Raw genomic sequence first — 27,818 nt, forward strand, 5'->3', positions numbered from 1 at the left:
TTCCGCGCATGCGCACTGACTGGTTGGCAAAAACACTGGTTACAGTATCGTAGAACTTGTGTAAATGTCTTTAGTCATTAAAACGATAAAACACGAATTAAACATAAAAAATCTTAAAGAATAGTGCAAATATATCATATTTAGTACCAATAAATGTATATCCATAAATATAATTTCCTCTTTATAAAAATACAAAAAAACTTATTAGCATAAGAGAAAACGTAGTCGAAAGACTTAATACTGACAATCCCAGTTAGATAGACTTTAATAAATGATATTAACAAAATGTTAAAACATATATTGATTTTATTATAATTATAAGTGGTGTGGATATTTTTATTGTTCAACAGCGATCGAAAGTTTAAGAGGTGCGTTTCATCAATTATAAAACAGGGCCCCCAAAAAGCCGAAAACATAACAATTTTTAAATGTTGTGGTTATTTTCTTTTCCATTGATTTTTTTTTTTCCTTTGAATGACAATATTAATGCAGTTTAGCATACAAATGGAAGAACTGCATATTATGCAAATTGAACTGTATTTGCGTGTACGTTGTAATATCTTTACTGGTGAATAAGGAGTGATAACAATCTAGCATTTTATGATAAATAAATCTTTATATTTCATTCATATAACTCAAGTATTTTTTTCCTTTTGTGATTGCTTGTTTTCACGATGCTGTTTCGTACACAACAGTAAAGTAAAATCTTCACACGTAATAGCCTAATTTATATTTGCCGTTAAATACGTTAATTGTGTAGCAGTAAAATTGCACATTATTTTAAATTCATAGTTATTGAACACTGAATTATTATCATTAAACTGGCTAATATATATACACTAGTTTCTGTTAATCCATAGCGGACAAATATCTTTTTGTTAAATATGTTAAAGGCATGGTCAACAAGATTGCCATATATCACGAAAAAAAAGAGAAAAGTTCTAAAATGCCGTCATTAAACGCTTTTTATTGATAAATTTAAACATTGGATCTAAAAATCTCCAGTTAAAAAAAATCAAGAATAAAATTTAAAAACAAAGAAAAATCTGTAACCCTCAACAGGGCTCGAACCACGGACCTCTGGAGTCCTGAAGCAAATAGTCTCCCATTTAGACCACTCGGCCATCCATGCTTATACAATGAGAGTTGTAATTTATACTTTATATAAGCAATCCTCGTAGTTTAACAAAATATAACGACAACAACAGAACTCTCCAAGTTACCTGTTAGACATACTCGATAAAATTTTGTTACCGAATATACTGAAAATATGAAAACTTAACAACATTTTTCAAGTAATGCCATATACCAGTCGCGATATTTTAATCAATATAAACTAATAATTGTAAAAAATACGGTATTTTAGAACTTATGTTTTTTTCGTGATATGTATGTAGCGCCGTTAAATGTCGCATTGCCGTTATATGTCGCAGGCTACGAGATTTGTCGCAATCTTAACCATAAATGTTGCAAGGAACAATAAATGTCGGAAATCCTACATACGATATATGTCGCAACTTTACCGATAAATGTCGCAAAAATTTAAACTGTCGATATATGTCGCAACATTAACAATAAATGTCGCACACCTCTGTAAGTCATGTTAAAAATAAAAAGTTGAAGTAAAAATGACTAAAAACTTTAAGGTTAGATCTACGAGATTACCCTACGAGGTTCTTTGGGCCGACTTCCATCACAATGGTCAGTATTTAGTAAGTATTTTAATAAATTTCCATTAAGTCTAATACCTAGGGTTGCGATAGAATTCACATATTTTACTTGCATTCATTAAGTTAACCCTAATTGTATGTAGTACTTTCACAAAAATAAACTTAACGTGTGGGGTCATAATACAGAATAGATACTTCGGACCTCCATGTCCGCCCGAAAGCGTTTTATCTCTATTCACCTCATAATACGAGGAGGAGGTCTTAAACTGAGGATGCTAATTGTGTTACAGTCAATAGTTGGGTCTTGCAGTGAGGGTGGTGGTGATTTTAGACATAATAAGTTTCTTCGCATGAGGGGGTGGTGGTGTTTTAGGTCGGAGGTAATGCGGGTCTGACTGCAATTGGATTTTGGTGCTTTAGGCAGTACGAGTGTCTTAAATTGAGGCGGTATTTAGACACTATGAGGGTCTTACACTGAGAGTTGTTGCTGTTTTAGGCAACATGGGATTCTCAAACTGCGTGAAGAAGAAGAACTTTTATTTCGACACATACATATACATATTTACACAGTTGAAATTGGCCGTTATGGTCCTTGTTTAACATATATCATATCATTCATATATTCATAATACACGGTGTTTCATAAAAAACGTTATGGCTGAATAAACGATAATGTTCTGATACAAATACTACATATCGCATCCACCCGAGATTCAAAATCAATTTTCTTAAGAAACATACAGTATTTACACAGCATATATTAATTTGTTATTTCAATATTTCTATTTGAAAAACATGGTCTATAAAAAGTGTTAATAAAAATAACAGTTTCAAAATCAATAAAAAAAATCAAACTGTTTGTTCTTCACATATAGTAATGTAATATCCACATAACATGATGTAATATTCATATTATATTACGAAAACATAAGTACAATAATTCTAATGTGATGAGAGTTGAATAGACATATATTAATGTATTATTCACATAACATGATGTAATATTCATATTATATTACGAAAACATAAGTACAGTAATTCTAAGGTGATGAGACTTGAAAAAACTATTTCATCAATGACTCCGTTAGCATCGAAATATGGCGATTATTAGAAAAACGAGTGCAGAAAGGAAAGCTAACTCTTCCAATCATTCTAACAAGGAACAGAAGATTGTTCTCTCTTACTAAATGATATTTTCAGTATACCCAAAACTGCTAGACTTAGTTGATGTGGTTTAAGATTCGAGATTCAAAATAAAATATTAACAATTTTAATCACCGAGTGTATCCTTTTGTTGCAAAATACTTTACTGAAATAATTGATCTTGTTTCATCACTACAGCCAATAATGGATCCAATAATGGATCTGTCTTTTACATGCATATGATCCTACTACACTAATATTATACAATATGTATACATCACCATGGGTAAAAAACGATTCTTATTTTATAAATCCCTGTGTGCATAGTTTAAAAATTATATGTAGTCATGTAATACACGTATGACGCTTCATACTTTGGCTTTATGGTGTCTGATAAGTATTTCTGCATATATTTACAATGCAGAGACCCCAGTTACACCCACAACGATTGCAATTTTGATATACGGGCAAGTGAATCAGGAAACTGATGGTGAATTATAGTTTATACTATACAATAAACGATATAAATATAAGTGCATTGTATTATGTGCTTTTCTCAGTTCAAAGGCTTTGCTTACATATACAGCTAGGTTTCGTAATATTTCACACTTATCATTTGTTATCAGCTCGACAGTTTTAAACATATTTGGTCCATGACAGTAATAATGCTTAAGATATTTTCCTCGTACACTATCATATAACTTACACTCAAAAAGAAAATGAAATTCGTCCTCTAATTCATTACATTTGTTACATAGCCTTTGTTCCCTTGGCGTTCTATTCCATCTACCTGTTTCAATATTTAATCGATGTGATGACATTCGTAACTTTGTAAGAGCATTTCTATAGCATTTAACATTTACATGTTTAAGATATGGCTGAAATTGGAAATTACAGAAAGTGTTATAGAATATCGCTCGAGATGAATTTTCCAATCTACTATGCCAATCCTGGACAAATATGTCCTTAACACGTTGTTTAAAAGCACTAATAAACTGGTTATTATTTCCAACACTCTGTTGCAGCCATACATGATATAAACCTAAGCTACACAATGCATCTTTAACAAGTGAAGCCCAGTTTTGCTTACGTGGGTTAGAATCAATATCATTTAACATAGTATTGTAAATACATGACACATATTTTCTATCACTACAGCCAGTGATCTTCAACCAATATTTAATAATACAAACAAGCCTCTGGGAATGTAAATGGTTAGGTTTAGGAAATTGATAATTTAGGTTCATAAGGATGGTGGTTGTGTTAAGTCAATATGAGGGTCTTAAAGTGAGGGCTGTGGTGATTTTGTAGGCTACGTAAGGGTCTAAAACTTAGGATGACGGTATTGTTGACGGCAATATGAGGATCTTAAATTGAGGATAGCAATGTTGTTGCACAATATAATGTTCTGAAATGTATGGTGGTGGTTGTGTTTTAAGCAATTAGTGGGTCTTACTGAGTGCGGTGACGGTGTTTTATATAATGCGTGGGTCTTACCGAGTGCGGTGGTGGTGTTTTGTGGAATGTGTGAGTCTAACTGAGTGCGGTGGTGATGTTTTATGCAATGTGTGGGTCTTACCGAGTGCGGTGGTGGTGTTTTATGCAATGTGTGAGTCTTACTGAGTGCGGTGGTGATGTTTTATGCAATGTGTGGGTCTTACTGAGTGCGGTGGTGATGTTTTATGCAATGTGTGGGTCTTACCGAGTGCGGTGGTGGTGTTTTATATAATGCGTGAGTCTTACTGAGTGCGGTGGTGATGTTTTATGCAATATGTGAGTCTTACTGAGTGCGGTGGTGATGTTTTTGCAATGTGTGGGTCTTACCGAGTGCGGTGGTGGTGTTTTATGCAATATGTGAGTCTTACTGAGTGCGGTGGTGGTGTTTTATGCAAAGTGTGGGTGAGTGCAATGGCGGTGTTTTATGCAATGTGTGGGTCTTACCGAGCGCGCAGGTGGTGTTTTATGCAATGTGTGGGTCTTACCGAGTGTGGTGGTGGTGTTTAAAGCAATGTATGGGTCTTACTGAGTGCATTGGTGGTTTTTATGCAATGTATGGGTCTTACTGAGTGCATTGGTGGTTTTTTATGCAATGTGTGGGTCTTAAACTGAGTGCGGTAGTGGTGTTTTATGCAATGTGTGGGTAAGTGCAGTGGTTGTGTTTTATGCAATGTGTGGTTGAGTGCGGTGGGTGGTGGTGTTTTATGCAATGTGTGGGTCTTACCGAGTGCGGTGGAGGTGTTTTATGTAATGTGTTGTTCGAGGAAAGAATTTTATTTTGCTGAATACAATTGGAAGTAGTTTTGTTTGCATTTATTTTGTAAATCAATGGAGATATACGGATTCGTTATCATTTTATAATATTGTTAGAGCACGTTTGTTACACCGATACTATTATATATGTTGAACATTGAAATTAATACAGAGAAACACAGTTGTTTGTGATATTAAATGCAGGAACACTGTCCAGTACCTTGTGAAACATATTGGTAATTTATATTCCGTTCACGCTCAACTTTAACCGCGCAATCTAACGATGAATTGTTGCTGTCAGCTTAACAGTTTTAAAACTTTAACCTTATATAATACATTTAACGTGCATTATGAATATTTTAGCCCGTTTGTTTTAAATGGCACAATAACTGACTGATTCCAAACAAGGAAACAAAAATAGTTCTAGAAGATGCCAGCAAATTACCGTTGACACCGGAATACTCTGGTTATAACCGTTTCTATGCATACTCGTCCGCTTGCAAATGGCCACCGCGATGACGTCATTGATGATATGTCGGGCTTTCCGTTGACGTTTATGAAATCTTCGAGGGTAGGCGTGTCCTCCGTGTCCTGATCGGACTCGTCCATGAAAAGTGCTTGCAGTTGGTCATTGCTGTTGGGTACCGAAGACACTGCAAATAAATAGAACGTTTTTGTTTTTTCCCTAGTTACGAAAGGTTAGAATTAAACAGTATATTTCAAGTTCTGAAAAGACTGCATATAAACAGCACTTTCCCCGGTAGTCTATATGCAAGAAAGAAAATTTTAATTAATCAATAAATAGCAAGTTCCGAAGACGCTGCAACTCAACAGACTCTTGTTTACATGCAGACGTGATAATTTACTATATTGCAATAACTGCAGACACTTAAAATAAGCAGTTTTTTTTCTAGATGCAGACGTGACGATCTGCCGTATATTGGGAAGTCTGAAGAAAATGTAAACAAACTAGATGCAAGTACGTCGAGGCGTTATTTGAGAGGATATACTGCAGAAAATGAAATCAAACTGCTTGAAAATCATGTTGATATCATGTTGTTACTTTGTAATACATATTTATGTTTGAAATACAGTTATTTTGTGACAATTAATCTTTCATCTATACTTTGTATTTCCGACGGAAGTTCAACGGGGTAGTTTCCATAATTGGGATTATACCTCATTGATACCATACACGGGGCTTTGTCGTTCTAGCACTACACTATATTATTATCCAAATCAGGGAACTAGATGAACTCGAATTAGATCAAACAGAGTCTAGATTCCAACACAAAAGATCAGCTCATTGTCATGAAGAGACGCTTCCTGAGATTTTAGCATAGACAAATAATACCAAGGCCCTCCCCTGCGGAACAATAATCTTCTTTATACATCTGTCGACAATAATCGCCATATACATGCAAGTTTTTTATATTGAAATTGCATTATCCACAATCAATAGAAAATTATTTCACAGCCATTACATAATATGGGATCACCATTCCTGACGCATTTAATAACTTATTATCGACCATGCATTAGCGGTTTTGGTCTCTTTACATAACACAGATGATATTGTCATTCGAAAAGAGTTTCGACAACCATTTATCTTCCTGTAACTATAATAAAAAAGCAACGTGTTGCAAACGAAACGTGTATTTCCTACGTAAACTGCCGATTGTTTGTATTGTGTGTACTTATTTTAATTTATTTATTATCAATGCCTTCGACACTGATGTGAACATCACAACTATATTTTTTGTTGCATGCACATAATGAGGGCAGTAAATTTTATGAGCCCCGTCTTGCGAAAATGGATCTTATGCCATATGCATTCGCAAAGTCTTGTCACGAAGTACCAGGTCCGCTATAATGTCAGGAAAGGTTTTGTGAACTCGTTAGCGGACAAAGGTAGAGCTGACCAGACAATTCAAAGAGGTCTGTAGTTACACTGGCATTTTCGCACGATGGGTGCCTTATTTATTTTTCTGTTGGTTTCCTGAAATATAAGAGAAAATAGTGGGTTTACAGTAGTCTGAGATGAGATTTGGATTTTATCATGGTCGAATGACCACATGAAGATCCGGTGTTCTTATCTTGGTATAGATGTTCAAATCGACTTGATACTTTATTTGCATTTATAATGAAATGCTAGAATTACGCCTTATAATTATACTCGGTTCGTGCACGTTTTGGACATTTGCATTTAACTCGATTTTTCTTCAAAAACGGATTTATACGTTAATGCATTAACGCCATTGTCATCTTTCTGTTCTAGAGCTATAAGAATAAGATGTTCTCATGTTGACTACGTGGGTACTCCGATGTTATTAAATATTGTTCGAGAGTGTTAACACTATTCTTTTGATGAAGTCGTTTAGAGAAAGCAAATACGACCATGCGTATGCAAACGTGTATTTTCCATAGTTTACAGCCAACAATCAACTCGCGAGCGCCAACTCCTTAATCTGATAGCGCTTTTACAATGCTTTATGGCTGTTTCAATGAGGAACGTATCACAAGTTATCTCAAACTAGTCTTGGTTGGTACAAACAATACTTCTTTCGCAATTGTAAGTGCATGTCTATGGGTGACAACGCTTTTTCGGGTATTGGTTGACTTATAACAATGGTAATTTACTGACAGACTCCTCTCTAATTTCATTGAGTTGCAATGTTCAATCGTGTATTAATTTTACAATAGTATCTCGTGAAATTGTATTGTATATATATTGATACTATACTTTTTGACGATGCTGGAACAGCAGCGTCCAAGGTTTGATAACCAGTAAAAAAAATCTTAACAATTGCGACCTATGTAAAAGACCGAGCAAGTCCGATTGAAATAACTCGATTTTTCAGTTACTTCCCTTGGCATTCGCCACTGCGTAGGAGATTGCTCGTTGATTTTCATTGATAACATTCTCCTAGCAGAGTTGTCGTTCGTGTTGATAAAGGTAAATATTAATAGAACAGCATATCCTGGGGAAACAGATTCAATAAGTGTATCAGTTAATTTCAAATTAGTAATTTTACATCCATTTTATTTTTATGGACCAATGAAACAACTATATATTTTCTCTATTTTGTTTGATATTTGTTCTCGATTTAGTAAATAAATTGCGAATAAAAACATGTAAAATTTATTGTTTACGTGATCACAAAACTAAAGAATGCGAACGATTTCGAACCTGCAAATTGTAAACGCTGCACTGCTATGATATATAAAGATAAAACAACGTTGCATGGAGTAATTGTTCGTCTCGCTAGCGCAGTGGTAAGGACGTTCGCTTTTTCACCTTTACGACACCGGTTCGATTCCCGCTCCCGGCGCAATGTTATATTTTGTATGTTTTGTGGTCACCAATCCTGACAGTTGTTTTTTTCCGGAAAATCTCATCCCCCCCCCGCAGCATTCGACCATATAAAAAATCAAAGTACTGGCAGTACTGGTGTGACGATGCTTTCGAAGAGGATGGATATAAAACATCAATCTAAGTTTATCTATATCACCACAATTGTGTATGTTGATACGAACATTTGGGTACGATAAAAAATTTGGGTACGAAAATTTTGGGAACGAAAAAAAATTTGGTACGAAAAAAAAATTGCGTACGAAACATTTTTGGTACGAAAAAAAGTTTAGGGGTACGGGGAAGTAGTACCCGTGGGTAACTTGACCCATTGAGCGAAACTGGGAGGCGGGTCACATTCTTGTTCATTAAGTATGGCAATACATTCATGATGATTCTCGAAAGTAGGTATGAGCACATAGCCGGACCATGTGAGCTCAATCGTATGAGCACTTGACTATCCGAGTTCGCCCACGAACATATGGATAAGTTAACTAATAGCGAAATGACCTTATACATGTATATGCTGAAATCTAACAATCGAACGAAATATCAAACATGGTATGTACACTTAGGTGGTTGTGTAATTCCTGTTAGAATATCGTATTCAATATGTAAATTGTAAATGATTGTGTCCGCACTTGAGTTTGTTGCCTTATTTGAGTCTATACGCGCTTAGGCTGCACCCAGTGTGTGTATTCGTGTTTTTCCAAGGTAATGAGTTACCTCCGCGCTGAGGCTGCATAATGTTGGGACCCGGAGTGTGTCCAGCACTCCTACCTAATAAGATTAGATTGACGACAGTTGGGACGAATTTTGAATGATAGCTGCAATTTCCAGCTATTTGTTTTGTACTGAAATACTTTTTAATTGTTTATATGGTCAAATGCTGCGGGGGGGGGGGGATGAGATTCTCCGGAAAAAAACAACTGTCAGGAATGGCGACCACAAAACACACAAAATATAACATTGCGCCGGGAGCGGGAATCAAACCGGTGTCGTAAAGGTGAAAAAGCGAACGTCCTTACCACTGCGCTAGCGAGACGAACAATTCCTCTATGAAACGTTGTTTTATCTATATATATCATAGCAGTGCAGCGTTTACAATTTGCAGGTTCGAAATCGTTCGCATTCTTTAGTTTTGTGATCACGTAAAAAGTTAATTTTACATGTTTTTATTCGCAATTTATTTACTAAATCGAGAACAAATATCAAACAAAATAGAGAAAATATATAGTTGTTTCATTGGTCTATAAAAATAAAATGGATGTAAAATTACTAATTTGAAATTAACGTTCTGATACACTTATTGAATCTGTTTCCCCAGGATATGTTGTTCTATTAATATTTACCCTTATCAACACGAACGACAACTCTGCTGGGAGAATGTTAGCAAGGAAAATCAACGAGCAATCTCCTACGCAGTGACGAATGCCAAGGGAAGTAACTGAAAAATCGAGTTATCTCAATCGGACTGGCTCGGTCTTTTACATAGGTCGCAATTGTGAAGATTTTTTTTACTGGTTATCAAACCTTGGACGCTGCTGTTCCAGCATCGTCAATTAACAAGTATTTCAGTACAAAACAAATAGCTGGAAATTGCAGCTATCATTCAAAATTCGTCCCAACTGTCGTCAATCTAATCTTATTAGGTAGGAGTGCTGGACACACTCCGGGTACCAACATTATGCAGCCTCAGCGCGGAGGTAACTCATTACCTTGGAAAAACACAAATACACACACTGGGTGCAGCCTAGGCGCGTATAGACTCAAACAAGGCAACAAACTCAAGTGCGGGCACAATCATTTACAATTTACATATTGAATACGATATTCTAACAGAAATTACACAACCACCTAAGTGTACATACCATGTTTGATATTTCGTTCGATTGTTAGATTTCAGCATATACATGTATAAGGCCATTTCGCTATTAGTTAACTTATCAATATGTTCGTGGGCGAACTCGGATAGTCAAGTGCTCATACGATTGAGCTCACATGGTCCGGCTATGTGCTCATACCTACTTTCGAGAATCATCATGAATGTATTGCCACACTTAATTAACAAGAATGTGACCCGCCTCCCAGTTTCGCTCAATGGGTCAAGTTACCCACGGGTACTACTTCCCCGTACCCCTAAACTTTTTTTCGTACCAAAAATGTTTCGTACGCAATTTTTTTTCGTACCAAATTTGTTTTCTTACCCAAAATTTTCGTACCCAAATTTTTTATCGTACCCAAATGTTCGTATCAACATACACAATTGTGGTGATATAGATAAACTTAAATTGATGTTTTATATCCATCCTCTTCAAAAGCATCGTCACACCAGTACTGCCAGTACTTTGATTTAATTAGTATACAGTTTAAACTCTGTGTAGATAATCATTTTTTGCAGTTCAATCGTAATCTGATTATGAGTGATATATCCTTTTTTAAACATTTTTTATGTGCGCGATAGTGCCAGGGTTTAAAAAATTCAGTTTCTTATGTCCTTTCCATTTTTGAGCACTTCTTAATATAATAATGTTAATCTGCTTTTAATGATATGTAAGTAGAAATACTAATTTTACTTGTTATTTGTGTATACTTGTATCATGAAGATCTAACCGATTGGCCGGTACAAGTTGTTATATTTTATGCATTGAATATTTGTTTTATATATGTTGTATGACACATGTATTGGATGAGACTTGAAAAAACTAATAAACTGATTATGCATGTTGTTTTTTTCTTTTCATCAAATATTAATTTTTAATTAAAAATTTTGTCCTCCAATATTAGTGTCTTTAACCGCTACAGTTTCAGGTATTATTTTCATCTTATACGATTTGTCTATGTGTATATGTGTATATATGTAAATTGTAATATATTGATATAAGTATGTTAAAATTACACAAAATAGGCAAGAAAAAATATACATTGAATATTAATTTCATTAAATGCAGCAAAGACAAATAAGGCTCCCGAGCCGATTGCAACGAAGATATTTCTTACATATTTTTCTTTAATAACTGAAGCATTCGTCTTTTTATTAGGATCGGAGTAACCGGAAGTGTTCATGTGTCGTATGAATAGATATCGTTGCAGGAAATTAAAATTATCCGTAAAACTTAATTTAGATTCACATCGTACATACATGATATACATGCTGGCGAATTTGACTGTACAGACATTTTCGATTTCACAATTTAATATCTGGCTTACCGGGTATTTCGCATTTTTCGACACATGTTCTTTTTAACTTTTATTTTTATTTATGATCAGTTTTTTACACATTTTATATAAATTCATAAATATTTGGCAGGATTGCTGTCTCGCTTTAAATGAACTTGTTCACCATTTGAAAAAGGTAACTATTAAAAAGGATATCATTCATTCTAAAAGAAAGTAGAATTGTGTTATAACAAGCTTCCTAGATGGATACTCTTAAATTGAAATTGAGGAAAAACACGTTAAACGAGAATAAAAAACGTTAAACGATAATTTTGTAAAAGCGTGTGATAGTATCTTAGCCTTAAATATAGGTAACTTTGCTAGGCCTGAATGGCCCAATGGTAGTGCATTAAATTTTTATCCAAAAGAACTCACCATTTTCGTATCCCGGTGAAGATTTAAAAAAAAATCTTCTTTTTATAACTTGTCATTATTATTTATTATTCTAAATATTATAATTGTGTAGGTTCATACATTTAATGGCATAAGGAGAAAACGAAAGTCTGGGAACATGTACATTTACATGCACTATTTTTTTCGGAATTCGCTCTCTTACTGCCTACAATTATAGCCAAACATCATAAAAACTGACAATTCCTCTGATCAGTTATTAGATATTCGGATATAATATTAAATCTATTATTATTCAAGAAGTAAGTATGCTTTAGACGATTTTTGCAATAACTTATCAAATTATTTAAAGGCGTATTCTACAATATGTATGACGCTACTGGTTGTCAAATATCATGCATCGTATCATTATAATGCCCTTTATTGTGGTTATAAATCCATGATTTGAATAATGTGTATCATATACCGGTAGTGAGTTAGAATGTCAGTCGAATAAAACATTTACATGTACATACGCATTTTACCAAAGAAAGCAACTATTTTGCGACGATTGTTGGCAATATAGGGCACTATTAAAGGTGTCCATACTGTCATAAGTACACGCATAATTAATTGCGCGAATTTACTGTAAGAAAAAAAGTCTTGTTGTTGCTTTTCAAAAAGCTGATAGACAAATTGCATCCACCATTTAAACTACTCATTTATGAACAGAACAGAATATTTATTTTAACTTAAGCATAACAAGCTTATCGTCATATACAAATACATGATTATTTTATAGACATGCGTGCTGAATATAAATAATTACAATATTCAAATTACTCATTTATGTAAGTTCGTTCGACAATATAGCAGGAATGTATCCACACCTTTTTGAAAAGCAAACATTTCATTAGCGGTCATATAAAAGGTCAAAGCATTCATTAGATATTTCGGCGTTGGTTATAATAGGCTGTGTGCATTTGTTTAAAAGGAATCCATAATTAATGGTTCTGACTACCGGATGAAGACCCGACGTAAACGACATCTGGTTTAACAGGGAGTCTATTAATATTCACAGGAGGCTTAGTGGACAAGACATGCAAAGTAAAAATTGTAATGGTTTGTTTCAAATCAATCCTTTTGTTGTTCGCATTGTCGTCTGCTTAACACTCCTACAGGAAGTCGGGTGACATAGATCAATTAGGCAGCGAATAATTTAAAATGTTTCTAAGTGGTATCTTTCAGAACCGACTTCGTTACAGTCACTTTGCATGCGATTTCTCTGGAACATCCGGGTTTTAGACTGGGATAACACGTTAAAATGCCATTGGCAGCAAATTCAAAGCTAGTTTCCAATCTAAATGTAACCAATGTAGCGTTTTGCATTGCGTCATATATACAATTGACAGATTTTTTCTAGATGTACCATCCCCATTTTAGCATTTAAGTTATTTTAATGATATGTAGTTGAACCATGCTGAACCTGTTTCCTGGTTATTTTATCAACTCCTTGTTCCAATTGGGCATCCGTAGACGCGAAAACATTTATTATGTAACCAAATTTATAATATAGCACACACTATCAGTGATAATGCCCGCCATAAAACAGCTACCACGAAAAAAATCTTTGAAAATCCGTTCAAATCCGTTTAACAAAACACCCTGAACAAATAAACAATATTTATTATTCAAAATTTGGCTTTACGTAACATCATTTTCGTAATACATTTCTCATGAAACTAACAGACTCATGATAAAAAAGGTATAAGGGTTTGTAGACACACGAAAAGCATTTGACCAAGTGGACCATGCACTTTCACAAAAACGAATGAAGATGACATTGAATGAAAAAACGGAATGTTATATTAAGAGAGATATTTTTTGAACTGTTCTCTATGGTGTTCCATGGACATAAACGCATGACAAAATTGAGTTGTCGCAAGTAATTAGCGCTTGAAAACTGTGATCTGTCTAAAGACTTAACTGCTTTCAAACTTTGCACAGAAAATGTTACTTAGTAAAATAACACAACTATTGTCATGTACATGTACCGTTTAAGCAGTAAACTATTTCGACGATTAATTAAGTCTTCGATATGCCATGACCAACTTTGAAGTCACCCAAAGATCGGGTTTACAACAAAAGACAGTTAGTGCATTTCTTGTTTGATCAACGACAAAATTGCCATGCATTTGTTTATATAAATGCACTTTCGTACCATTGTGTACATCTATATGAATACCGAAAAAATGACGTTTTCATACGATTTCAAAATCAGTATTTTGACGACCTTTATGATGACAACCATGTACCAATTTAATCACTTTTGCTAATGTTGCTAACATCAACTATCGAACTAAATCAATAATTCCAATACCAAAGTATGGCTGACTCCTGATGGAAACCCGCTTCAGTGTTCACACTAAAGCGTTGTAAGAAGAACACAAAACGTTTTTATTTTATTTATGTTTTGTTCACGTAGCCACTGCTATAATTAGCTAAATAGTAAATTTGATGAATGAAATATGATATCAAAAATGTGTTACTTCAGCTTCACGAGCATTATACAACAGATTAATAGATGGTTTTGTTTCATCTTTTCTTCGTAATTGCGAGCGGTGTCACATATAATGCTTATACTCGTCATTCGATATCAAACGTGGGTCGAAGTGGGCGGTTGGTATGTATAGTGGTCAACGCCGTTGCTTACATTTCTGTCATATAAACGAAGGTCACGTTGCAAATGTCTTATTTTCAAAAGGTTTGAACGGCGTTTGGAAGGAGTGCAAATAAGGAAAGGCCATTTGTTTCCAGTAACATAGCCAAAAACGGAGTCGCGTAAAATTTGTTGTCGTTATTTTTATGATTCCTTATTTAAGAAGAAAGTACATTTACATGCATTTATCTAAGGGGAAAACACAATATTTTAACATTCTGTAAATAAAATAAAATAAATCGTACAAACACGTCACTTTTGTTTATTAAAATGTCTTAATTACCAAACATATTTCGGCCTTAGCCTTCATCAGTAGTTCAATATCAATCAATATTTTTTTAAATAAACATTATGTTAAAGAGTTTAATTCAATTTAATTTTAATTTCGCCAATATAATCGAACGTAGCAAAAATGCTCAAAATGTATTGCTTTTTTAGTGCAATAAATAAACTTATTAAACAGTAAATACCAAACAAAACCTTATGGTTTGGGCAAAAAAATAAGTTTGGTCGGGTAAGCGGAAACAAACAACGCTTTTAACGTCTAAATAAGCAGCTTTGTGCATAGATATAGATGTCCTTACAACCCGTTCGGATACAAAATAATAGCGTGTCGCTAAAACTATTTAGCTTCCAAAATTTATTCCCAAAATGTAACGATGTTTTTTTTATAGAAAATTGTAACAAATATGTTTTGGATTGTTTTGCCCGTTGACAACTCCTCCTCCTGCTCCTACTACTTCTGCTTACACTGATACTGCTGCTACATATATTACTAGTAATAACAGCTTCTATTATCCGTACCACAGAATCAATATACTCACAAGTGGCGGACTGTAAGGCGAATATTATGTTGCTCGGGCCGCTGAAGCGCTTTCCGAAGCGTCCCTGCGGGCGCCACTGAGGAGCGCCGTCTCCCGCAGACCACGTGACCAGGAAGATGCAGGCGAAAATGGACAGCGTCTCGGCAACTTTCATTATCTGGAAAAATACACAATGCAACTATAGCGTATGGCGCGCTTCTTTCTGGTTTCGCCCATATGAACGAAGAATTTACCTCTCTAAAGAAATTAGAAATGCAAGCGATGATACGCTATATATAACAATTGATAAAACGTTATACATTTGTCTGTTTTTGAAGATGGCTACAACATGATACATTTCACATACAATAGAAATACAATGAGCGAGTACCGGGTAATTATCTTAGTGAAAAAACAGGTGTAGCCCGCTCAATCATGTGCGAGTGTGTAAATAAAATCAATTTCTAACCCTATTACTAATCCCATCTCGCCGCCCTTGGTAAATCGCGTAACTAGGCTTTAACTATTAATAATTATACACTTCAGACAACGATTCGCGGTTATTTAGCATGTAAAATTGTAAATGTCAATTTAATACAAGCGAGCAAAGGACAATACAAAATACTTTCGAAAGTAATCGTGACCGACGACATGAACTTTTCGAGGCAATGTGACATCCTGGGTTTTATCAGATGTCTGGTTGTATTTTAACTTTCGCATACATATGAACAGTCGTTTAAATTGCTCGTCAACCTTGATTAAAACTGATGCCGAACTAGAATCTGCAATGTAGACATAGTCTCTAAATTGATAGTTGACCTGGTGCATGCGGAAGTGTTACTTTAGACCAGCCTGCGCATCCGTACAGTTTTGTATTGAGCAATCATGGACGCTGACGAGACTACGAAACCTTGCGTGACTTTAAAAAAGACATGGTTCCTATTAACAGACAGCAAATTGCGCAGGCTGGTCTGGATAAACGCTCGTCGCATCCGATATCAGGCCTATTTCGCATGACGCGGCTCAGCGCAGGCTGGTCTGGATAAACGCTCGTCGCCTCCGATATCAGACCTATTTCGCATGACGCGGCTCAGCGCAGGCTGGTCTGGATAAACGCTCGTCGCCTCCGATATCAGACCTAGTTCGCATGACGCGGCTCAGCGCAGGCTGGTCTGGATAAACGCTCGTCGCATCCGATATCAGACCTATTTCGCATGAGGCGGTTCAGCGCAGGCTGGTCTGGATAAACGCTCGTCGCATCCGATATCAGACCTTTCTCGCATGACGCGGCTCAGCGCAGGCTGGTCTGGATAAACTCTCGTCGCATCCGATATCAGACCTATTTCGCAAGACGCGGCTCAGCGCAGGCTGGTCTGGATAAACGCTCGTCGCATCCGATATCAGACCTATTTCACATGACGCGGCTCAGCGCAGGCTGGTCTGGATAAACGCTCGTCGCATCCGATATCAGACCTATTTCGCATGACGCGGCTCAGCGCAGGCTGGTCTGGATAAACGCTCGTCGCAGCCGATATCAGACCTATTTCGCATGACGCGGCTCATATATAAAAGCATCTTAACACGTCAATGTATTTAGACAAGGGAAACATCAACATAACACTACAACATGTGTAAATGAACATTAAAGTTCACCTGTACAGGACAGAATAATGTAACTATCCCCGTGAAGCAAATCCAGTGTCCTATTAGCAGGATCAATCCGTAGTAAAAAACACGGCTCGTAAAGCACTCTGTAAACCGTTAATTCATTCTCATCATTTGATAACAATCGCTAATGGTTGATTTAATTATAAGAACTCGGGTTTAATCAGGTCATAAGCAGTCACCATGATTATACTCAAACTGCGCATATGAATGTTGTTCAATATACAGGTAGACATACATGTACTTTTTGCTCCTGGTTGATATTACTTCAAGTGAGTATGATTGTAACGTTTTGCAGTAATAACACTTCACCATGCTAATTTTTTTTATTTCAAATGGAAACTATGGCAACTACGCCCCCCATCCCCCCCCCCCCGGTTTCCAATCTAAGTTCCACCCTTATCAGGACAGATAAACACGCTTTCATTAGTGTAATGGTCGCGATATTTGAAGAGAAAAAAGCACCTTTGTTTGTTATGTTTGCTTACCTGACACACCTGTACTAAAAACCACGTTCGCAGTTCCTTTAATGTGTTTTTCTCAAGAGTGTTAAATGATACATTTGGTAAAAGCCGAAGTACGAGATTACAAAGAGAGCGCGGCAGAAACAAAGTCCACCCCCGTTTAAAATTGTATAAAAGTATATTTGTATGATAACCGACGTAAACTTTCTCTTTACATGCGTCGATCTGATCTTATATTATGAAGCTTGCCATTTGAATACATTTTAGTACACTATCTGCAAACAATTGATGCTGGGTAGGATGAATGAATGAGTGCGCATGAATGTCAAAAGTCGACTTTTGAGGTCGACAGACGATACTAAACGTGACTCACGATACGATACTCCACAATTTACAAGCACGATCGACAATTTTAAACGAACGCAGCATTTGACCAGTTGATTGTCGTTTAGTCAGGCTTATATTTAACAAGAAAAGTTCCATTCAAAGATTTGGGGCAGTTGTAAATTTTCGATGGTTGTTCAGTGTGGTGCGTCGTATCGTTTGTCGTGTTGAATATCGTGTGAATATCGTGTGAATATATTTGAATATCGTGTGATTACCGTTGCATATCGTGTGAATATCGACATTCAATATGCACGCAACATCATTGAATAGACCTTTTTCACAATAAGCCAAAATTGGTAAGAGGGCGAAGTCACGTGACTCGCAGAATTCCAGAACGAGGCTGAACGTGTATCCATTTCTAATAGTTCCGCGCAACGCTGCATCGGATTTCAACCATTCACTATTTTGAACATACGGCGACGTCATGATATTGCCAACACAAGATGACATTGTCAAAATTAGCGGTAATATATACTTCCTGTTTTACGTGTCAATCCATTAAATAAATCGTATTGGTTACAGTACTTGTGTTGTTTGCACACATTTTGCCGCTCTTCGTTTGAGCATTTTTATCGCGTTGTTTAATCAAAAATCGATCAATAATCTTGTTTATTGATAGATCTGTGTTTTAATTGCCACTGTGTTCTGCACAAACCCATTATCGCGTTGTGATCAGATACTCTACCGACAAATTCTAAATAACAACAACTTGTCATAAACCACATGTTGCAGATGTCTGTCTATTCAACACAAATTATGATAACTACATGTCTTCTCCAGAGTGTAGTATTGCATATTCATTTGTAGGACTAATGCAACGCCAAATATTTTAATAGAAAGTAATTTGTCCATACAGATTGTCAGCAACTAAATACTGTAAAGATAGAATCCCGGACAATCGCTCCCACGGACAATCGCTCCACGCTAATTTTGAAAAGGCGGACGTTCGCTGCTACGTTGTTTTGACAACCCGGACAGTCTCTCCTACATTATTTTGACAACCCGGACAGTCGCTCCTACATTATTTTGACAACCCGGACAGTCGCTCCTACATAATTTTGACAACCCGGAATGTCGCCCCTTCATTATTTTGACAAACCGTACAATCGCTCATGCATTACGTTGACAACCCGGACCATCGTTCCTACAAAATGTTGACAACCCGCATTTTATTTGCAGTAATAGCTTTGATGCGAAAAATCGTTTGATTGCAGTAAACATGAAAAAAACCTACGAATGATACATATCAAAACATCCGCATGTTATCCCTGTTTAAAAACAGCACGTATCCTAGCAGTGAAAACACCAACAAAGTCATCCGTCAGATGCGCAAGAAGGCGAGAACTCGAAAGATCTTGTACGTTTCATCGTTGCAAACAACAACGACGAAACACACACACGTACATACATTACATAAAGCATCCACAAGAATTGAATATCCTGCAACAAAATATACCTAGAACATTGTAATTTGTTATATTGTTTCATGTCAGTGTGACAAAGGGCGGTTGAGAAACAGTTTTCCATGTGATCTAACCGCCAGCTGAACCTAACCGTTTTGGTATGGACATTGCGATGGAATAAAAATGACATAAAAATGGGCATCACTTAAACAATCTCTGGCCGGCTTACAAATTTCCATTTGAATTGATCAGTGAAAATTATACACTCAATTAACACGAATTACGTATCCACTCGTGAACATAACTGGACAAGTAGTTCCCATGGGTATGAGATATGTGACGCCATACAATCAAAACTGTACTTTTGAATAATTAAATATTCTCTGGAGAATTGTTTTTGCGAAATGTATGAATACTGTTTTATTTTATTTACAACAGGACGTCTGAGAAAAACTTGTCAAGAATTGGTCAGAACATTTCGAGTGTTTAATTCAAACGAAGCCATTGAAATCTGTTACAGTAAGGTTCTGAAATTCTGGTTTTCAAACAAAGATTTGAGCCTTTAATCACTTGTATATTGGTCAACTTGTTACAAATGTACATGTATGTACTGGGAAATGAGGGTAGGAAACACATTTATCAAATCAATGCATTTTTATGACACACTTCAAAATTATATCTGCAAGAATAATTCACTAAAATGTTATATTAAAAAAATAGAATTTATACAATATAAACTGAAGTGAAAAACACAAAACATTCAAATGTGACGCCGCATCATTTTTAATTGCTCTACACTACACTCTAATTACTTAAAAACCCTGCGAAAAAATGAAGGTAGTTTAATTAATGAGAACAGTATAAATTTTGTTCGCAATTTTGACAATAACCATAACTGACAACCCGGAGCTCGATAGGCACATATCATTGGAAGAAATTGTCCTGGCCACGAAACGATTAGGTCATTAAAAAGGCGAGTAGTCGGACAACATTCTCTACGAATATTTTATAGAAAGTGTCCATGTAATAGGTAACGCATTGGAACTGTTATTTAATCATATTCTCATGTCTGGGAAATTCCCACAAAGGTGGTCAACGGGTCTGATTATTCCCTTTTATAAAAAAGGCGATCCGTCTATACGCAATAAGTATCGAGATATATTACCATTACCACAGTTCGGTTGCAAGCCGGGCTATAGTTCAGTAGACGCAATATTTGTCCTTCTATCATCGATTGAAAGTCATATAAACAATAAACAAAAACTATTTTGCTGTTGTGTCGATTATATAAAGGCATATGACTTAACGGATCGTATGCATCTCTTGCTGAAGCTCATTAAGTCTGGTATCGATGGTTCATTGTTGTCCGTTTTTCGATCTTTGTATAGTCAGATTAAATTGGGTGTTAAACATATTAATTATATTTCAGAATTTTTTGAATCCGACATCGGTTTATTAGAATGTGAAATATTATGTTCGCCGATAATGTTTTCATTATGCTTAAATGATATTGAGTTGCACCTACAAGCTGATGTAAATGCGGGCAAAACTATGGATCAATTATCAATATATCTTCTATTATTTGTCGACGACGCAGTATTAATTTTTGAATCCGCCGATGGATAACAATCTTCCCTGAACAATTTGATTGAGAATTGCACGAAGTTGAAAATTACTGTCAATGTCAACAAGACAAAAGTTGTCATCTTTCATAAAGGCAGATTAAAAAAGGGATATAATTTCAGGGTTTAAAACAACAAGTCTCTTGAAATTTTGAAGAATTTTAATTATCTAGGATTAGTGATGTCAAGCAACGGCGCATTTATACATGCCACAAATACTTGGTCTGCCAAAGCGCTTGAGACGATGAACTCTATTTACGATTACAAAAGCTTTGGATGTACATGTTAAAATCATGTTTAATCTTTTTAACGCGTATGCTGCCTTGTTTCTTAATTATGGAATCGATGTGTGGGGATTTACTAAAGCTGAAAATATTGAACGAGTCCAACGCAAACTCTGCAAATGTCTTTTAAATGTGAAAGCTTCTACAAATGCTTTTTGAAGCAATAATAGTCGTAGACAATTTAAAGAAGCATGTCATGAGCTCAAACCTTCGAAAAGGTCTGCATGAGACAGCTTTTAATGACGTTTGGATATATCCAGAATCTGTTAATGTTAACAGCTTTATTGTAATGTTTTGCAATACATTACATGATTTGTTTATTCCAAAATGGCGAACTGATGTTAATGATACTTCATCGCTTTTTATTTACAACGAATTGAAACCCATCTTTGAAAGACCCATTTACTTCATTTTAACATAAATTTAAGTTTGTTAAAAAATAATAATAAAGAGTCTTCTCTTACACTTTACATTCTCACAAAAGTTATATATTAGTAAAAATGCATAAACTAAATTGTTGTTAGTTTGACGCATTAGTATTAATGTGTTTTTAATATTGCTATAATGTTATTTTGACGATGAGCTTTATACAGTATGCTTAAGTCGTAAATAAAGTGTTCTGTGCAGTAACCATCATAACACGAACATGCAAATGTGGGATAAAAACACAGCTATTTCAGGTGATCTCATCTATATTATATGATATGAGCTATATTATATATATCAGCGCGCTTTATATTGAAACTGAACATAAATCATTCCAACCAGGTTTTCTTCATCTTGATGACGGATGGCTATACCAACGATTTGTTCTCAATATCATTGTCCTTAATAATTTCCGTTTTATTAAAGCAAACAATAAATCAACGATTAATTGCTGGATTGAATAATGGACTCATGCATTGTTTAAATAAAATATTGGTGTGAGGATTTTTTCTATTGTTTGCCTCTTAATGTTTCCGTGGTCAAATAAATAATTCATTACTCTTGTTTGAGTCAATCAATCAAATATCATTAAAAAACATGTTAATATTCCTTGCACGCATTTGACTCTGTTTTCATGTAAAGTCGACTCGCATCAAATGTCATTGTGTGAAAGTTTGCTACTATTTTATTTTATAAACAAAGCAAGAATACGTTTTTACAACGAACAACTCAGTGGAAGATAACGAATGCATATTTTGTTCAGAATATCATTTGTCTCATTCCCCCCACATTACCCGCAGGGAAATGACCAACACCACGTTGCATAACCGCCCGAATCTTATCCCAGTCCGTGCTCAATTCATCAACATTTTAGACCCCTTATAACACGTTCATTCCTCGCATTACAGGCGGGTCCCAGTTGGGTAGATAGTCCATTAGAAACATGATCGTTATATCAGAGTTGATTTCTTAATAGCAATAGCGTACACAAGCATCTCACACGTGGGCATGCGGCGATGATTAGAAGTCGCCTCCATGGAAATTTGGCAGTGAATATAATCTGGGAAGTTTCTTTAACCCATTTATGCCTAGCGTCTAATAAAAAAGGCCTTGGCAAACAGCGTAGACCCAGATGAGACGTCGCATGATGCGGCGTCTCATTTGGATCTGCGCTGTTTGCTTAAAGGAATTTCTATTGAAAATATTTTAAATATATAAATATATATACTAGACATTCCTATTTTTTTTTAAAAATGATCCAGTTTAGAAGGATGGGAGAGTCCACTAGGCATAAATGAGTTAAAAAAACGCATCCTTCTCTCTTTGTGCTTGATTTCCACAAATGCGTTTTTGACGATGCTGCGAAGCATCGTCTAAGTTATCATACCATGAAACAAGAAATATCTTTTAAAAAGATATACGGCGTTGATTGTGGTCGATGTTTATGAACGATCAAAAGTTATCTCTATGAGATAAAAAGTAGCGGATGCCTTTTTTCTGCGCAGTTCTTAGCTACATCATAAGCAAATCAATTACGGGGTGTTGCGCCAGATTTCGTGTCTTATTTTGCTTTATGTGATATTATTACTCAGATATCTATATTTACAGAATAGAAAAACACACGGAACATGAAAATAAACGAGTGCATATAGGTCAGCCGGCAATACTCGAATCTTATTTAATTGCATAATTATAGTATAGTGAATTATTGTGCTCATGCTTAATAAACTGGTCTAAATGGATAAATAATTCTAATTAATTTTATCAAAATTGGTCCTTATCATGCAAATGTTGAAACCATATTAAAAATCGATGATTGACATACCACAATAATATCGCCGAATATCTTTATTTAGTATCTTTCTGATCAAAACAGACTTCAAGTGCACAAAGTTTACGAGACGGCGTTTATATAAAGATTTCTGCAACTGACCGCAAACTGACCTTGATACCTTGCGGATTGGAATGCAATGCATTACAGTCACTACGTTATTGTCAGTAAGACCGGTGTAACACAATGATCGCAACCCATTCTGCGAACTCCGGTGATGAACTGTATATAAACTCTGACTTTCACAAATGGCCGCGAATTGACCTGAAACCTCGCGGGTTGAAATGCAATGCAAGTAAGTACTAAATATGACAACATAGCCTTTAGTATAAACGCTTTTGCGCTGGTAATTCTCTGAAAATAAAAGGTGAACGCACAAACTGTATTTATGTCGAAAATTGATTGTAAAACTGTTCTATCTATTGAGCCTTTTCATTAGAGATAAAATTGTTTCATGCAGTAAAACAGTGTTACAAAGACGCGGATATGTTTCCAATGTTCTGGTGTTATACTCAAATCAGCCAATGGAATAAATGAAGTGTATTCATTCGTACCTAGCCGCGGGAAATTTTATTTGAGTATTATTGGACACTTACAAAGGTCAAGTCAGGGTGAAAAGCTGGCTTAATACAGCTTACGCCGAAAAATTCTTCACAATGGCGACCTATGTAAAAGACCGAGCCAGATCGATTGAGATTGCTCGATTTTTCTAATCGGCATACCTCGCTGATTATCATTGATAAAGGTATAGGAAGCTCAGCTATAAATAGGAGAGCACATTCTGGTAAAAATATTTAATAATAGTTTGAAAACGTTAAATTTATATCATTTATAATAAATCCATTACATGTTTATAGATCAATGAAACAACTATGGATTTTCTGTAATTTATTTGACATTTGTCGAGATTCAGTAAATAAATTGCGAATTAAAACGTGTGTAATTAGCTTTCAACGCGATCATGAGTGTAAAGAAAACGAATTATTTCGAACCTGCCATTTGTAAACGTTGCATTGACTATGGTATATAAAGAGCACAATAACCGTGACATATTTATGAGACTCGCTCTTATGCGTGCTTTCTCATTTTGCATATTAAATAAACTTTTCAAACATAAATTACAGAGCCACATCAGTGCACATACTATGGTTGATAATTCATTCGTTTGTTGGATATTGTTTGCTGTTTTAAACACATATTAGGTCATATCGCAGAGATTTAGTTAACCTTACCATGTGTTCATGGGCGAACTCACGTATACAAGTGCTCTTACGACTATGTGCTCATACCGACTTTCGGGAATCATCATTAAATTATTTCGTACTAAACGAACAAACATGTCTAAGCTTATTGAATTAGAGAAAAAAACTCAAAAGAGAAAAATTATATGTTCATGCACATGGGCATGTGAAATAATTAATTGGGGCGCACATAGCATCATTAACTTAGGAAAGGAAACAACGAAATTTAAAAGTTTGGTATGATATACATGTGAAATTAAAAAGCATGGTGCAATTGAAGAGCATGTCAAGGTTTGAATCTATATGCTGAAACTTAATGTTATAACCCACAAACGTTTTACTGTAACAGAACGTTTTTAAAGATAAGTGGTACAGAAAATACACGTCGAATTTTTTTTTAAAGATATTTCTTGTTATATTTGATCGAGAATGTAACCCGCCTCCCAGTTTCGCTAAATGGATCAAGCTCCCCACGGGTACTACTTCCCCGTACCCCCAATTTTTTTTTCGTACCCTACAGTTTTCGAACCCATTTTTTTCGTACCCATTTTTTTTCGTAGGCATTTTTTGGGGCATAATTGTTGTATCAAAAATTTTCGTACCCATTTATTTTCCTACCGAAACTATTCGGACTCACATACACAATTGTGGTGATGTAGATAAACTTAAATAGATACTTTTATATCAATCCTCTTCAAAAGCATCGTCACACCAGTACTGTCAGTACTTTGATTATGAGGACGTTGTGATTGCGCATACTCAATGCACCGACTCTGTATTAAGTATTTAAATATGACCTGATATTTTGTCACATCAACATGTTTCAATATTAACTACTTTTGGTTATATTATTTCAGGTAAACATTTATCAATAATACATAATGTTGAACTGACTGAACAAAATTAATGTCTGTCTTCATCTTGTAAAATGGAGCAACATTGGTAAAAAATCAACAACAAAACGGTTATTAAATTGCAGAAGCATTTGTTATCGTTTAATCTCAGTAGCGATACTATGATGTTGACTTTCAATTAAACATACGCTCGGTGCGAAGCTCGGGTCCCGTTGAACATGTTAAAACTTTAAATTGCAAATGACTTACATTTGCCTTTCAAAAGCGGTGGCATTATTTATTATCTTTGTGTATTTATTCTATGTTGGTCATACTTTTTCGCAAACCATATTTACAACGCGTATAAGAATAATTGAGTCTCGCTTTGGGAAACGGGGGCACAATACGTGTGTAATAAGTGTTGTCTCATATGAGCCTGTGAATTCCGCAATAAAAAAAGATTTTCCATAAGAAAAGACTTCCTTGAAACTAAAAATACCATACCAGCGGAAAGTTTCGTAAACATGGGCTAACATGGGACGACACTTCAAACATATGCTTCAAACCCCGTTTTCCAATAGCGAGTCATATATTATAAGAATGTTCACGCGTGTATCAAATCGGATCTCATTCTTCACACGTCCCAGTTTTATCCTTTACAGTTTGTGTTAATTTATTATCGAGTTTGATATTTGATTGGCAACACATTAATATTTTTCGAAGATGAAGCTATTTCTGCTACAATGAACTTTGATATGCGTTATATCATATGTTTTCATCTCCTGTTTTGGAAGAGAAATCTCCATGGTCATCCAACTCCCACGATTGTTGACTTTTTGTTTAACTCTCTATATGCGGATTTGTGGCCAACAAAGGGAAATGGTTGGGCTATAATATTACCATCAACAAGTATTGAAGGAATTCCAATTATACTTCATACGACGATCTAGGACATTTATAACAATAAGATGGTGCTAGTGTTCGTGGTGGTTATTATGATGACTTTGTTGATATTATTATTATTATTATTATTATTATTATTATTATTATTATTATTATTATTATTATTATTATTATTATTATTATTATTATCATTGACTGGATTGGCTGGAGAAGAGATCTCCTTTAAACAAAAATAACATAAAAGTAGAAAGTGTCGTCCATGCTTAGCCTGTACGGACCTCCTGGTTGTCCATAAACAAGACTCAAATGGATAGATACACGCGATGAAGGAACAAACATTCACGAACATGTTTAACTTGAAAATATACCCATCAAACTGTAAAACATAAAAACGCGCCTTCGCCAAGGTTCGAACTTGCAGTCCAAATATCAAAAGTCGGCGACGGTAATAAAAAATGTTGCATGCATATTTGGGCAAGTATTCTAAGGACATAAAGGACGTCTTAACTTACGTTGTACACGCGTAAACTTCAGATCAAATTATATTTGTGAAATCCCATGCTTTCAATGCTCATACGGGGCATTTTTACTGAAGTTTTATGAAGATTTCGGATCTAATTATAATTGGGGCACCTTTTTTGTTAATAAAGAAATACAAATATCAATATTAAATCAATATTTGCATATTTTTAGTATTTAAATGTATATATTTATGAACACATTTACTTTCTTTAGTTTTTGTTGTAATGTAATTAAGGAAATTCCGAAACAGTTCCTACGGGGTGTTAATAATACAGGCCATGGACGCGTACGAAGTTTAAGAAAATAAGAATATGTAATTGAAACCAAAAACAGATATCAAGTAAATCCTATTTTTGTTATATGAACAAATTACAAAGAAAAAACTTAGATAAAAGTGTCATGAAAATCACTAACCTTTCTTAGGCAGAGTAATATATCACAGGTAAAGGCAACTACTCAAGTATACACACAACAACTCTTTCTTCATGTCAATCTCAAGAACCTTACCTTTTGAATTATATAAATTAATCTGTTTTATTTAACATATACTTCCTTGACGCACTTTCTTTTACTCTTATGTTTTTAAGTTACTATCGAAGTATTGAATATTACTCACTTGTTAAACGTGCTATCTCGTGTGAACTATATAGAAGACTAAACGACAGAGACTACGCGCGGCCGTTGACGATTTCAAAATGAGCGACGTAGCAACAGACTGCGAGTTCTTGCATCACTTTCATTGAGGAAGGAG

The 27,818-nt window shown here is 35.2% G+C and overlaps 1 long non-coding RNA gene across 1 annotated transcript; it reads right to left on the minus strand.

The window, feature by feature from the left end:
* Window positions 1-5,229: 5,229 nt before the first annotated feature.
* LOC127860760 (uncharacterized) lies at window positions 5,230-27,818 on the minus strand. Its single transcript, XR_008039918.1, has 3 exons — window positions 27,684-27,818; window positions 15,508-15,664; window positions 5,230-5,716 (listed from the first exon to the last, which is right to left on the minus strand). It is a non-coding gene; the product is annotated as an uncharacterized LOC127860760 (long non-coding RNA).

This window comes from Dreissena polymorpha, chromosome 15, assembly GCF_020536995.1.
Source record: "Dreissena polymorpha isolate Duluth1 chromosome 15, UMN_Dpol_1.0, whole genome shotgun sequence".
In the NCBI taxonomy this organism is placed as follows: domain Eukaryota; kingdom Metazoa; phylum Mollusca; class Bivalvia; order Myida; family Dreissenidae; genus Dreissena; species Dreissena polymorpha.